This window comes from Rutidosis leptorrhynchoides, chromosome 10 (assembly GCF_046630445.1).
Source record: "Rutidosis leptorrhynchoides isolate AG116_Rl617_1_P2 chromosome 10, CSIRO_AGI_Rlap_v1, whole genome shotgun sequence".
Lineage (NCBI taxonomy): Eukaryota > Viridiplantae > Streptophyta > Magnoliopsida > Asterales > Asteraceae > Rutidosis > Rutidosis leptorrhynchoides.
The window spans coordinates 19,356,064-19,364,673 of record NC_092342.1 but is presented as its reverse complement, the minus strand read 5'-3'; positions in this window follow the sequence as shown (position 1 = coordinate 19,364,673).

Sequence of the window (8,610 nt, the reverse complement as noted above, 5' to 3'; positions counted from 1 at the left end):
TTACTTGACGTGACTTGACGTAACTTAACGTTACTTTACGTAACTTAACTTTACTTGACGTAACTTAACGTTACTTGACGTTACTTGACGTAACTTGACGTTACTTGACGTAACTTGACGTTACTTGACGTAACTTGACGTAACTTCACGTTACTTGACGTTACTTGACGTTACTTGACGTTACTTTACGTTACCTGACGTTACTTGACGTTACTTGACTTAACTTGATGTTACTTGACGATACTTGACGTTACTTGACATAACTTCACGTTACTTGACGTAACGTAACTTGATGTAAGTTTACATAACTTGACGTTACTTGGCGTAACTTGACGTTACTTGGCGTAACTTAACGTTACTTGACATTACTTGACGTAACTTAACGTTACTTGACGTAACTTGAAGTTGGTTTACGTAACTTGACGTTACTTGACGTAACTTAACGTTACTTGACGTAAGTTTACGTAACTTGACGTTACTTGATGTTACTTGACGTAACTTAACGTTACTTGACTTTAGTTGACGTAACTTGACGTTACTTGACGTAACTTCACCTTACTTGACGTTACTTGACGTAGCTTCACATTACTTGACGTAACTTAATGTTGCTTGACGTTAGTTTACGTAACTTGACGTAATTTCACGTTACTTGACGTAACTTAACGTTACTTGACTCTAGTTTACGTAACTTGACGTTACTTGACGTAACTTGACGTAAGTTTACGTAACTTGACGTTACTTGACGTAACTTAACGTTACTTGACGTAACTTGACGTAAGTTTACGTAACTTGACGTAACTTGATGTAACTTTACGTTACTTAACATTACTTGACGTAACTTGACGTTACTTGACGTAACTTGAAGTTGGTTTACGTAACTTGACGTTACTTGACGTAACTTAACGTTACTTGACGTAACTTGAAGTAACTTGACGTTTCTTGACGTAACTTCATGTTAGTTGACGTAACTTGACGTTACTTGACGTAACTTGACGTCACTTGACGTCACTTGACGTCACTTGACGTAACTTGACGTCACTTGACGTAACCTGACGTAAGTTTACGTAAATTGACGTTACTTGACGTAACTTCACGTTACTTGAACTAACTTGACGTAACTTGACATTACTTGATGTAACTTCACGTTACTTGACGTTACTTGACGTAACTTAATGTTACTTGACGTAACTTGACGTAAGGTTACGTAACTTGACGTTAATTGACGTTAACTGACGTTACTTGACGTAACTTACGTTACTTGAAGTTACTTGATGTAACTTAACATCACTTGACATAACTTAACGTCACTTGACGTAACTTGACGTCAGTTTACTTAACTTGACGTTACTTGACGTAACTTAACGTTACTTGATATAACTTGATGTAAGTTTATGTAACTTGTTGTTACTTGACGTAACTTAACGTTACTTGATGTTACTTGACGTGACTTAACATTACTTGACATAACTTAACTTTACTTGATGTAACTTAACGTCACTTGACGTCACTTAACATCACTTGACGTAATTTGACGTTAGTTTACGTAACTTGACGTAACTTAACATTACTCGACATAAGTTGACGTAAGTTTACGTAATTTGATGTTACTTGACGTAACTTAACGTTACTTGACGTAACTTAACTTTACTTGACGTAACTTAGCGTTACTTGACATTAGTTTACCTAACTTGACGTGACTTGACGTAAGTTTACGTAACTTGATGTTACTTTTCGTTACTTGACGTTACTTAACGTTACTTGACGTTACTTGACTTTACTTGACGTTACTTGACTTTACTTGACGTTACTTGACGTAACTTAATGTTACTTGACGTAACTTGACGTTACTTGACGTAACTTGACGTTAATTTACGTAACTTGACATTTATTGACTTTACTTGACGTAACTTAACGTTACTTGACGTAACTTAACGTTACTTGACGTTACTTGACGTAGCGTGACGTAAGTTTACGTAACCTGACGTAACTTCACGTAACTTGACGTAACTTGACATAACTTAACGTTACTTGACGTAACTTAACGTTACTTGACGTAACTTGACGTGACTTGGCGTAACTTAACGTCACTTGACGTAACTTGACCTAACTTAACTTTACTTGACGTAACTCGAGTAAGTTTACATAACTTGACGTTATTTGACGTAACTTTACGTTACTTGACGTAACTTCTTAACATTACTTGATGTAACTTAACTTTACTTGACGTAGCTTAACGTTACTTGACGTTACTTGATGCAACTTAACGTTACTTGACGTAACTTAACTTACTAGACGTAACTTAACGTTACTTGACGTAACTTGATGTTACTTAACGTTACTTGACATTACTTGACGTAACTTAACGTTACTTGATGTTAATTGACGTAACTTAACGTTACTTGACGCTGTACTTGATGTAACTTAACGTTACTTGACGTAATAAACTGTAACTTCTCATGATTTAAAAGGTAACTTTTGGGCATAAAATGTAAATTTAATATTTAATATGAAAACTATTAAATACAATCCACCAAATTTTTTTTACGGGAATTATCTTTTTGTTCGCCTCGAGTTAGGTTTTTCCTGCCATCACCGTTGAACTCGAAATAATTTTTTAAACTAAACGCGACGAATTATATTCGAAACGGAGCTTCTAAGCAATACCGCTAAGCCAACTGTCATTTGGTCTCATTGTTCTTTTACAAAACAGACCAATGTGTTAGCGGGGGTTGACGAGATAGTGAAACTCATGTTGTACAGCCACATCGAAACATAAATTCTTGTATAAAAGAGAAAAAGTGTTATCTTTAGTCGTGGAGGTTTTATTGTAAAGGGGTGTTTTGGGTCGGGAATAATTACCAGGGCCAGAGAAAAAAATTAAGGGAAAATTGATTGAAAATGCATTGAACTTTTATTAAATTCCTATTGTATGCATCTAACTTTCAGATATCCTATTATATGCATTCAACTATTTTAATTATTCTATTGTACGTATTAAGTAATTTGTAGTGAAGGTTTAACGTTAATATGTAGAAAAAGTTATGCAATTTGTCCTTCATGTTTACGCAATATTGCACCTTTGCCACTAATGTTTATTTTTGACGCGGATAGTCCTATCATTCTCCTAAAATCTCTTCCACTCACATCTTCATCTTCATCATAAAAAAATAAATACTCTAATTTTAAAAACCTGTGACGATCGCTCCAAATCCATTTGGCCGAATACGTCATTCATTGATTTCATTGCGAGGTATTTGACCTCTATATGATACGTTTTATAAACATTGCATTCTTTTGAAAAGGCACACCATAAATGAATATTAAATCAAAGGTTTTCGACATCTGATGATTTCTACATATAAACAATCACCTTATATAATAGTTTACAACAGTACTTCCGTTGACAATGCAGTCTAAATAAGGTACATGGTGATGAATTGGTGAATGCAACGTTTTCTTGAAAAATATGCCATGTAAGACTCCATGCACATAGCTTGTCTATCATATAAGCAAACAGCGGAAGACTTCTAGGGAACCTGAGAATAAACATGCTAACAAGTGTCAACACAAAGGTTGGTGAGTTCATAGTTTTAGTGTTTCGCATAATCTGCATATAAAAGTGGATAACAAGATTTCAGTTGTTTCATCCAGAAACGTTTATCAAAATATTCTACGAAATTGAGCACCCTGGTAACTAAACTTAACGTATATATAATTTGTACCCTTTGTATAATCATCTTAATAATACACGTAAACCAACGTGTACGCATCTCAAATAGCATACGTCCGTTAAAAGGCTAGTGCTCTAGCTCGGACGGGGATATCAAGCCCTATGGATCCATATACTACTACTCGCGCCCACCAGTTCTTATAACCGGCAGTTACTAGCTACCAAAGCTAAGGGATTTTCGGTTTAAACTCAGTGTAGAATTTAGTATGTACTTGTATCCATTGCGTTTGAAATAAAGTTCATGTATTCTCAGCCCAAAAATATAGATTGCAAAAGCAATTAAAAAGGGAGCAAATAAAACTCACCTTAGCAGCATATAAAGTCGTTCACCAAAATGTGATCGAAACTCGGATTACCAAATAACCGTAGATCTCAACCTAGAGAACATATGTTGGTCAATAAATGTCTATCAAGCTAGGTCAGGTCATAGTGTATAATAATCCTAATGCTCGAGATCGACATACAAAAGTTATCCAAAGTCGTTTCAAAAAGTCAATTTTGACAATAATTCAACAAAACGAGACGTGCCTTATATATGGATTCATTTACTTGCCTGGTAATATTCAAAAATCCAATTTATCATTCTTACAAACAAGTTTCAAAAGCAATTTCAATCAATGTCAATCATAATTCAGTTGATCATATCTTTTAATTCGTTCACCGAAATTACGCGATTTCTAAATGAAAAGTTATTGATTTTTCGCCAGCTTTCCAAAAACATGCATATCATATACCTTTTATCAGTAATATATGTATTTACTTCGTGATTCATCATAACTGTTTAACGACAAAATTTAGCGTACAATAATGTATAAATATATACACTCGAGCACTAGTATGTATACACTATTAATTTATAAAATATAAAATATAAATGCTTACGTATTAATATTGAGATTCAATATTGTAGAAAAGTACGTAGACGCAACAGAGATGATAAACACTAGATTTGATTCATAAATATACCCTCGAACATTACCCATAACCTCTTTGGCAATAACCCATAATTTCCTTAGCTCTATCCCGCTCTTAAAACCATTTTGAAAGTGACACACTCATAACCTCGTCGTAGTATTTTATGTATAATACTAATTAATAATATTAATAATAATAAGATTAATAATAATATTAATCTTAATAATAATAATAATAATAATAATAATAATAATAATAATAATAATAATAATAATAATAATAATATAAATATGGAGTATGATATGTATGTGTGTAAGACAGAGACCAAAATGCTCCGGCTTTTATAGGTGTGGCCTGATTCTGATGCCCATGCGATTGCATGGGTTTTATGCCTATTTGCCATGCGATCGCATGGCCGTCAGATCCAGCTCACATATTTTTTGTAATTTTGTTTGTCGACATAATTTAATATAATGTATATAATATATTTAATTTAAATAATTAATTATATATTATATTAAATTCACATGCATAGTTGACTTGTAATTTTTGTTCCGATAAGTCGTACGTCATCACTCGACTTATGTCCCGGTTCCGGTTTTTCGAGTGTCTCTTCGTACGTTGAGAAAACTTGTACATTACGTTTCGCGACTCGTACCTTTGTCAAAATATAGTCTTAAATTATTCCTAAACTATACCACTCAAAGTATATCTTAAACTTTCGAGTATTTTAGTCATTTACTTCTATAAATCATCGTCTCGTTATTTGTTATTATATATATAATAACAGATTGTTTTATGACCAAGTTAATATTATATTTAAATATATATATTCAATATTTAATAAACACGTTTTTAAAATACATAACACAGGTTATTCATATATCTAATTCCAACAGTTAATATTCCTTATTATTGTATGTGTCCAAGTTACGTTATTTAAACAAACACTTTATCATTTGTTCCGAATACCGTTAAAAATGAATGATTTCTCAAATCAACGTGGACCTCTCAATAGAGACCCGTAATGATATCATAATCCTTAAGAGACTCAGTAAATGTCTTTTACTTGAATCGTTTGGCATAATCTTTTAACTCCGTAGTTAAATATATCAATCAGGTAATCAATCAAATAAGATTAATGCACAGTATCATATACCCAACACTTAGTTACGTTTTCAAGTTATAGTATATGTATCTATTTACATATAATTATTCATGCATCATCGTGAATAAACGAAAGGTAATTGAATAGTTCAAGAATTTTGAGATTCAGTTTAACAGACTTTGCTTATCGTATCGAAATCATATAAGATTAAGTTTAAATTTGGTCGAAAATTTTCGGGTCATCACAGTACCTACCCGTTAAAGAAATTTCATCCCGAAATTTGAGTGAGGTCGTCATGGCTAACAATAAAAATTTTTTCATGACGTATATGAGTTGATAATTAGAGTTTTATCACCGTTGAATAATATGGATAACACAATCCAATTACTCGAAGCGTATGAGGGAAGTTATCGTAATAAAGTGAAATAGAGAATAGAGATGCGTCTTATCTCTTGACGTAGTAACGATTGATTTTCGAAATTTAAGGAATAGAAAGTCTTCATAATCTAAATAAGATTTGATTCTTCGGACTTTAAGGAAATTAAGATCTTCTTTAATTAAATGAGGTCACCTGCCTCGATTGCTCTGTCTGTTATTTTGCTTATAAATTAACCCCCTTTCGTCTCATTATTTTCACCACTCCTACATCTTCTTCCTCATTTCATACTTCCAAAAGATTGTGAAATGCTTCATCCAGTTCTTATTCTTGATATACTCCTAACTTTCATATCTGTCATTCTTCTTTTTCATCTACCACCAGAGGAAGTTACTTTCTTCTACCATTACCTTGGGGTTATAGTGTTTTTCATTCTCCCGTGTCTTTATATTGCTATACGCATTGATATACACGGTTTGTAAATTTTGAGGTTGTTATTGGGCTTTATATTCTCCATTATATTTCGGAGCTTCATGCTTTCGTTTTCTCTTCCTGACCTTAAGTCAAGCGGATAATGGTCCAGAATTCGTAGGTATGAAGTTTCAGATGAACATAACTAATGTTCTAAGAAAGAAATGGTAATAGCACAATCTGACTTGTCAAATTACCAGAATACCTCAAAAAAAAAACCGAATCATTAAGAAAATATTTTCTTGATATTTTTAGAGATTATATAGAATGAAAGAGTTATGTAACATGGTTCATGATGAGGGTATGATATGTGAACCTTTATCACGTTCCATTAGAAACTCAGCATGACTTACTGTAATATAATCACGTTGATTAAGTGTCATTATATTATATTAACTCATGCTTCAATTCCCAACATTACTTCAAAACATTTATATTTTAAACTTGAAAGTTTCAGAATTTAGAAACTAAAATAGTTTCTTTTATGGTGTAACACAGATATCGTAAAGAGAAAATTGATTTTCGATAAGAATGATTATGAAATTATCTCCAGAAATATGGAGGATATTTATAATGAAAGATACGATGATATCTTAGAATTTCTAATATCAGAGGATGATGAAGAATATTGTCCGCAAGGGTTTAGAATCGGAAGAAAGGTATTCGTTAATGGCTTCAACAGATACTGAATCATTTGGATTCTTTGAAGACAGGTTTCGTCCTTGTGATTTATCCACAGCCTCTTTCATACTTTGCTCAATCCGTTTTCCAGTTCCAAACTTTCTCTTTTTCTCAGCTTTACCACCATACTATTCTTTATCATCAAACTTTTGACTGTTAAGGTCGTTTACAATTTTTGCTGTTTCATCAACATTTTTCCAAAATTCGGAGAACTAGTTTCGTAGTTTGGGGTGTTTTTCGGAAACTTCACATTCGAAGTATGTAAGTCCAAGAGGTAGACGTTATATGTACACATATAACTGTTGGCGTAGACGTGCTACAAGATTTCAAAATACTGATTGCTAATTCCTGATAGTTGGTATGGCAATTGCCGTTACAAGATGTGGATGAGTACATGATACGGTTTCAATGAGTATAAGGATTTTTCGGAAGGTCAAAGATCAATGAAGTTGTTGATAAATTTACTGCTAATGTGGTGGAACATGAAAGGTTCCCCAGTAACAAAAACGTATATGCCAAAGTTACAAGTCTGAAAGGTCGTCGTTGACTGGTTGAACGGTTGATAATACTGGATACTTTTGGAAAGGAATTGCAAGGTTATTTTCAGTAATAACAATGCTAAAGGATCTTTCACATTTTTGAAGTCAAAGTATAGCTTTGAAATATGTAGAGATCTAAGAATGATGTCACCCGTTAAATCTTGACTTGGATTCTGATCCGTCAATATCAGAATATGTAATTGAATTTGTATGGAAATGATTGTATATCGCCGTGAGCATAGTTAATAATTTTTGAATCAAAGTTGAAGAATGTACAGTGTAACATATTAATTGTGAACTTAAATATTTCCCGGGAATTACCTACCCGTTAAAGATTTCACAAGTAATATTTTGTACAAAAGAATTTTTATTACCGTCTTTATGAAAATATATGTATGTATATTTTCTTCAGATGTAATACAGATTTGATGAGTTAATATCATATTAAGCTCATTAGATTTTTGACTTGAATTAGAAATGAATAAAACATTAAAGATTTAATAATCTTTACGGAGTATTTCACTAATGTAATCAATACTCAGTTTTATTGATATTTTCTCAGTGAATCATGTTGGTGCTCATGGAACTCTTGCTAACTTCGCAAGGTACGAATGATGTTTTCTAGAAAGTTTCGAATACATCGAAGATGAAAGTATAAAATCAACCATATAATTGAATAATATACTTAGTTTATTATGAAATGGAATTCATTGAGTTGGAAACAGAGATTGTAGTTAACGATGGTTAAGTCATTAACGAAGTATGTACATCATAGCATATTAGTAATATG